The sequence below is a fragment of the Bubalus bubalis genome, chromosome 1 (genome assembly GCF_019923935.1).
Source record: "Bubalus bubalis isolate 160015118507 breed Murrah chromosome 1, NDDB_SH_1, whole genome shotgun sequence".
Taxonomy (NCBI): domain Eukaryota; kingdom Metazoa; phylum Chordata; class Mammalia; order Artiodactyla; family Bovidae; genus Bubalus; species Bubalus bubalis.
In genome coordinates this window covers 3297487-3305363 of record NC_059157.1, presented here as the reverse complement: position 1 = coordinate 3305363, position 7877 = coordinate 3297487, and positions in this window count along the sequence as shown.

The window sequence follows — 7877 nt, the reverse complement described above, 5'->3', positions numbered from 1 at the left end:
AACACACAGAACACACAGAACCACAAAGAACACACAGAACACACAGAACACACAGAAACCACAGAACACACAGAAACCACAGGACACACAGGACACACAGGACACACAGAACACACAGAACACACAGAAACCACAAAGAACACACAGAACACACAGAACACACAGAACCACAAAGAACACACAGAACACACAGAACACACAGAACCACAAAGAACACACAGAACACACAGAAACCACAAAGAACACACAGAACACACAGAAACCACAAAGAACACACAGAACACACAGAACCACAAAGAACACACAGAACACACAGAAACCACAAAGAACACACAGAACACACAGAACACACCACAAAGAACACACAGAACACACAGAACACACAGAAACCACAAAGAACACACAGAACACACAGAAACCACAAAGAACACACAGAACACACAGAACACACCACAAAGAACACACAGAACACACAGAAACCACACAGAACACACAGAACACACAGAAACCACAAAGAACACACAGAACACACAGAAACCACAGAGAACACACAGAACACACAGAACACACAGAAACCACAAAGAACACACAGAACCACAAAGAACACACAGAACACACAGAAACCACAAAGAACACACAGAACACACAGAACACACAGAAACCACACAGAACACACAGAACACACAGAAACCACACAGAACACACAGAACACACAGAAACCACAAAGAACACACAGAACACACAGAAACCACAGAGAACACACAGAACACACAGAACACACAGAACCACAAAGAACACACAGAACACACCACAAAGAACACACAGAACCACAGAGAACACACAGAACACACAGAAACCACAAAGAACACACAGAACACACAGAACCACAAAGAACACACAGAACACACAGAACACACAGAAACCACAAAGAACACACAGAACACACAGAACCACAAAGAACACACAGAACACACAGAAACCACAAAGAACACACAGAACACACAGAAACCACAAAGAACACACAGAACACACAGAAACCACAAAGAACACACAGAACACACAGAACCACAAAGAACACACAGAACACACAGAACACACAGAAACCACAGAGGACTAAAGAGAACTCTGTGCTTGTGCTGGACACACCTCTCCTCCAGCGACAGAACACACAGAACCACAGAGGACACACAGAACACACAGGACACACAGAACACACAGAACACACAGAAACCACAAAGAACACACAGAACACACAGAAACCACAAAGAACACACAGAACACACAGAACCACAAAGAACACACAGAACACACAGAACACACAGAAACCACAGAGGGCTAAAGAGAACTCTGTGCTTGTGCTGGACACACCTCTCCTCCAGCGACAGAACACACAGAAACCACACAGGACTAAAGAGAACTCTGTGCAAGTACAGTTGGGGCAAATTATGGACAATAAGGCCTGAAAAGACCAAAAACTCAACTGCTGCTTCTGAAGAGCCAGGAGCAAAGGCAGGGTACTGCGCATGCGCCCTGCCCTCAGCACCACCAACCAAAGGGGCGGGTGGACCCTAAGGCACCCTCCAGCCTGAGCCCGGGACACCACCCACCCTCACCCACACAAGGCCCAGCTCCCCTCGGCCCCCGGGAGTGCGTGAACCAGGGCATCTGCTGCTTGCTCGCCCTTCCTCCTGCTGAGCAGGGGCCCCAGTAAAGCCTTGCCTGAATTCCGACTTAGGCCTTGATCAATTTCTACTGACTCCCAGTGGGGAAAAAAGTCCAATGAAACAAAAGAAAAAAAGAAAAAAATTTTTTCCTGTTGATTAAGGAGGCCAATGGAGAAGGCAATGGCACCCCGCTCCAGTACTCTTGCCTGGAAAATCCCATGGATGGAGGAGCCTGGTGGGCTGTAGTCCATGGGGTTGCACAGAGTCGGACACGACTGAAGTGACTTAGCAGCAGCAAGGAGGCTAAGAACGCTGGTTGGTGGCCGTGGCTCCTGCATGTGGTGAGCCCTGGCCTGGAGGGAACACGAGGCTTCTGCACGTCTTACGTCTCTCTCCTCTCCTCCCTGCCTTCCTGCCTCTGGGAGGGGAAGGAGCTGCTGTTCTTCATGGGTGCTTTCTGCCTAAATTGCTTTTACGAAAGTCCCCGCTCATGGACAGACCGCAGGAGCTTAGTGGGATAGACAATTCAAGCTCATTGTCTGCAGATCCCAGTTTTGAAATCTAAAGCCACAGGTCCCTGCTGAACCAACGAATCCATCCCTGAGAATTTGCTACTAGGGGCAAAGTCATTCAAGAAACAATTGTTTTCTCACCAATTTTAATGGGAAAAAAATTATGATGTATCCAAGATATGTCAACTGTTTCCACAGGCAGAAAACTGTCAACTGAACAATTAAAATAAGTGCACACAGGTAAGGGCTTCCCTGGTACCTCAGACAGTAAAGAATGTGTCTGCAGTGCAGGAGACCTGGGGTTCAATCCCTGGGTTGGGAAGAACCCCTGGAACAGGGAATGGCAACCCACTCCAGGATTCTTGCCTGGGAAATCCTGTGGACTGAGGAGCCTGGTGGGCTACAGTCCATGGGATCACAGAGAGTCAGACACAACTGAGCGACTAAGCACACACACTTGTACAAGTAATAACACATGAAGGCACGTAAATCTAGTTTGTACATAGAATGCAAAGGAATGAAGGTCTGTTTTGAACTCACCAAAGGACTAAGAGGGATCTAGGGAAGAGGACTGGGGGAGGATCATTCTTTCCAAGTTCATCCTTCTCTCTTCATGTCTTTATCTCCAAGTTTTCAACTCTGAGCTCATGGTTACTTTGCTCTCAAGCTGCACCTCGAGGAATACATAGATAACCATCATCAGGGAGAAATAAAGCGTGAGCTCTCAGGTTCTTAGGGACTAGGCAGCTGTAACTAGAAAGCTGAGGGTCAGAGGAGGTGCGGTTCTGCATCTTCTTGGCCAGCTGGGTCCATGCAGGTGAACACTTCAAATCTGTGCCATAGGGTCATCTTGGACAAGACGCTGCTGTGTTGACCAAGTTGCTGGTGTGTTTTCGTCTGCTTGGAGGTCAAAATATCACAGACCTCAGCATATTTACTCAGTGTGCCTTTGGATAAAAGGTTATTGCATTGGAAACAACACCATGACCACCAAGAAGCTGTCTCCAAAGTGTGGTCTGAGAGCCGTGATGTGGCCAAGTTAATTCAAAAGCCGTACCCGAGGGAAAGCAGTCACTTTGGGCCTTCTCCTGGATTTCCTTCTGCAGGCGACACTAACTTCCTCTCAGGCACATGGACTAGGATGCAGGTCAGCTTCTCAGAAAGCCAAGAGGGACAGCCCACGGACACTCTCAAAAGTCTGACCAACACAGTACTTACCTGCTGATCAGGCGCTCAGAGGTAAACCGCGTTTTGAATTACTGATACTCGCAATAACACAGATGAGTCCCCCCGAACGTGCTGAGAGAAGCCAGACACAGCAGATTAGGCCCTCGCTTCAGATGGACTTGACACAGGCAAACTGCAGAGATAGAAATCAGAATGTGTCCCCAGGGGTTGGGAGGGGAATTGGCAGGAAAGAGGCAGAAAGGAATGTTCAAGGACGAATGAAATGTTTTACATCTTGTTTTGGGAGGTGGTTACACAGATGGACGCAACTATCAAAATTCATCAAAATCAACATCCAAGATCAGTGCATTTTTACGGCATGTTTAGAAAGTTTGAAAGAAGTGTGAAAAAAAAGAATTCAAGCGTCTCTTACATTAAATTGTTATTAAATATGTCTTTGAAAAAGTTTTATGGGCTTTGGGGTTGGCGGGCCTGGGTTGAATTCCAGTTCTACAACTCCCAGAAGTAGGATGCTGGGCAAGTTCATGAACCTTTCTTAGCCGCCCTTTTCTCACCTATAAACCAGGGGTAAAAACCGTCTTCAGCCCATAAGGGCTTGTGAACGTTGGATGGACTAATGCCCGCGAAGCTCTGAGTCACGGATGGGAGAGTGTTGCGTTCCTCTGCTTCCTGGAGCATTTTGAGGTCCATCGTGGCAGGCTGTCCCCATGCCCGCCGTCCCGAGACCTTACCTCCAGGCCATCCTGCCATCCCCAGAGGCTCTCCCGGGCCCTGGGGTCCCTCGCATCTCGGCACCGCTGAGCTCAGGCCCTGCCATCTCCAGCCGTTTCCAGCGGGTTCTGCTGCCTGCAGTCCAGCCGCTCCTAAGTCTGCTGTGGACAGAACCCTCCTGCTGGTTCCCGCCCCTGTGAGCCTGCGCTGGCCTCACCCAGCATCTTTGTTCAGTTGTCTTTCTCCATGGAATAGACTCATTTCCATTTCTTCCGTGTCTCAAGGACCTGGAAGCCTTCCCTGATCCTCTAGCGGGCGATGACTCCTAGCAGAGTTAGCGGAGGCAAGAGAAAACTCTTTTTTCTTTTTTAAACAACAGTGTCATCTTTATTTTTAGGAATTTATTGGTTTCATTTGATGATCAACAATCAAGTTACGATTGTGGAGACCAGATACATCACCAAGACGCTTGTAATTAAGCAGCATTTTTAAGAATTTCTGTGCAGTAATAATATTCATATTATTTTATCATATTTGTCAACAAAATAACATGCACAAAAGATTCTCTTTAAAACTAATAATTTTTGCAAAAGTATAAAGATCTGATTATATATGCTATTTTTTTTAATTTAATGGAAAAGAATCCAAAAAAGAATATATATATATATGTAGGTATATATGTTATTTCATTATAGGCTATTACATAATATTGGGTAGAATTTCCTGTGCTACACAGTAGGACCTTGCTATTTATCTATTTTATTTATTTTTTAAAAATTAATTTATCTATTTTAATTGGAGGATACTTAGTTTACAACATTGTGATGGTTTTTGCTATACATCAGCATGAATCGGCCACAGGCATACACAGTGTGTGTGTCTGTTAACCTCAATCTCCCAATTTATTTCTCCCCCACTTCCCTCTTTGGTAGTGGTGAATTTGTTTTCTATGTCTGTAGGTCTATTTCTGTTTCGTAAATAAGTTCATTTGTAAGAAATTATCAGACTAAGTAAAGCGAATGAGACGGAAAGACAAATATCATACAGTGTTGCTTACATGTGGAATCTAAAAAGAAAAACATACAAGAGAGGGTTCCAGAGAGGCCAGTTCAGGCGTCCCACACCAGCCGCCAGGAAGGGGGTCTCAGCGAGCTTCGTCCGGGCGCTGACCGTCACCTGCTCAGACCTCTGGGCCCACGGCGTCAGGGCCTGGACGTGGGGAGCTGCGCTGGGGCCACAGGGATGCCCCGAGAGCAGCCCTGCGCCCCGTTATTCTGACCCCAGCCCCCTGAAGTGTCAGGGAGACGCCCGATTATTCCGACCCGGGCCGCCTGCTCGCGTCCCAGGCGGCCCCGCCTCCCCGCTCCCGGGCCGTCTGAGCCCGCAGGGCCTCCTGAGGGGCCGCCAGTCACCCTGGGGGACCCCAGCACAACCTCACAAAGCTCGACCGCAAGAACCTCTTTCCCAAATGAGGTTCCGCAGGTTCCACCGGGTTTAGGACTTGCACCCCCTCAGGTTTGGAAGGACACGATTCAGCGCATCGTGTTCCTCTGACTGCCGTCATTGCTTCTCCCTTTTAAAAATGATTTTATTTATTGATTTTTGGCTGCGCTGGGCCCTCTGGCTGTGGACGGTGGGGCTGCTCTTCGGTGCGACGCTCCGGCTTCTCACTCCTGCGGCTGTTGTCCTCGCTGAGCACAGGCTCTGGACCCCGGCCTTCGGTAACCGCAGGCCTCGGGCTCAGCTGCTCCATGGCGTGTGGGGCCTTCCTGGAGCCGGGGACTGAACCCGCGTCTCCTGCACTGCCGGCAGGTTCTTATCCTGGGACACCAGGGAAGTCCTCGTTCATCTTCCTTTCCTTCCCTCCTTTCTGGTTTTTTTTTAAAAACTTTTTGGCATGCCGTTAGTTTCCCAACCAGAGATTGAACCCACACCCGGGCAGTGGAAGCCCAGAGTCTTAACTGCTGGACTGCCAGGAAAGTCCCGAACTCGAGTCACGTTTAAGGCCACCCCTGTGACGGCTCTCCTGAGTAGCCTGCGCCTGTACTATTTGCTGTTGCCTCTGATTTATTTATTTTTATCAAGACCACAACACTCCATACCATAAATGGAGAGCCAGGATCACACAGCATGAGGCTGTTAATGGTAAACAATACACCAATATAGTGAACAGAAACACACAACTATTAAAATCAGTTTTGTCCGCAAATTACCCTGAATCATTTTCCTATCTAGCCCCTCTGGCAGGAAACGCCCTGTGGAAAACACATTGTCTAACCTGGATGGGGGCTGGCAGGCATTTGGACAAATAACCCCAAAATCGGAGCAGGAAGGCAGCCTCCACTTGAGCGTTTCAGGCTCTCTGGGCGGTAGGGGCAGAAGCTGTGTCTGCCGGGCCTGTAGGGGAGCCCGCCCTGAGTCCACACAGGACCACAGATCAGAGCCTCTGAGCGACCTTACAAGTCACACTTTGTAGAAGAGGAAAAGGAGCCACGGAGAGGTGAAGGCCAGTCCCGTGCTGGGGCAGGGCCGGAACCCATCCTCTCACTTGAGTTCAGTTAGCCCTTTGGTGGCCTGGAGCCTCTAGGGCCCGAGCCAGCGCCCACTTCTTGGCATCCTAAAATTAGTCAGAAACGAGGTTTGCAAAAAAAAAACAAACAAACGAAAACAGAGTACCTTCCCCGCAAACCACCTGAAACTAACACAGCTTGTAAATCAATTATGCTTCAATATAAAACAAAAATTAAAAAAAAAAAAAAGAGCTCTGCACATCTGTGCTCCATCTTTGTGGGTGACAAGGCCGCCCCGGTGTTTCCAGCATCTTTATGAGCTCATTTGTGCTATTATTATCCAAAGGCAAGGTGTTCTTTGGGTGAAGATGGTTCACCTAACTGCCCTCCGAGTGTCTGCTGGAGAGAATTTTGTATTGGTTGGGTGGTGGCTTTTATTTTCTGAAAGTATGGCAGTTGCATATGGTTAAAATTCACACGATGCTAAAGGAAGCTGGTAAAATGCTTTCTTCCCAGTTCCAACCTATAATATCCTGACCCCCTTCCTGGAAAGCAGCGGCTGTTACGGCTTCTCGTGTCCTGCTGGAGATAGGAAGGTGGGGTGAGCTTTAAACAGAAGCACCTGTGAAATACCTGAAATAAATTTCACCAGAGCTAATCGTTTTGGGAAAACCTGTGAATCTCCAGTGATCCAGGGTTTCTACTCTGTCCCTATTAGACTTTCTTTTTCTCTTCCTCTTTTTTTTTTAACTGAAAATGTTTTATTGGAGTGTAGCTGATTTGCAATGTTAGTTTCTGGTGCACTTTTTCTCTTTTAATTCAGCTTTTAAAAAAACATTAAAATTTTTTATTTGCTTGATTTTGGCTGCCCTGGGTCTCCGTTGCTGCACATGGGCTTTCTCTAGCTGCAGCGAGCGCCGGCTCCTCTCTAGTCGCCATGCAAGGGGCTTCCCGTTGCAGCAGCCCCTCCTTGTGGCGGAGCACCGGCTTGAGGGCCCATGGGCTTCAGTAACTGCAGCACTCGGGCTCAGCAGTTGTGCAGGAGCTCAGTTGCTGCGGCATATGCAATCTTCCCAGACCAGGCATAACCCCAGTCTCTTGCATCTCCTGCATTGGCAGACAGATTTCTTGACCACTGAGCCGCCAGGGAAGCCGGTAACTCAGTCTGAACCCTGTCCTATTTCTGGGTTAAGAACGCAGGATAGGAACAAGGCGGGTGTTTTCCTTTCCAGCGGGTAGACAGGCACGTGGCTGGAGGGAGGCCGTGTGCCTGCCTGGGGCCCAGCTCACCT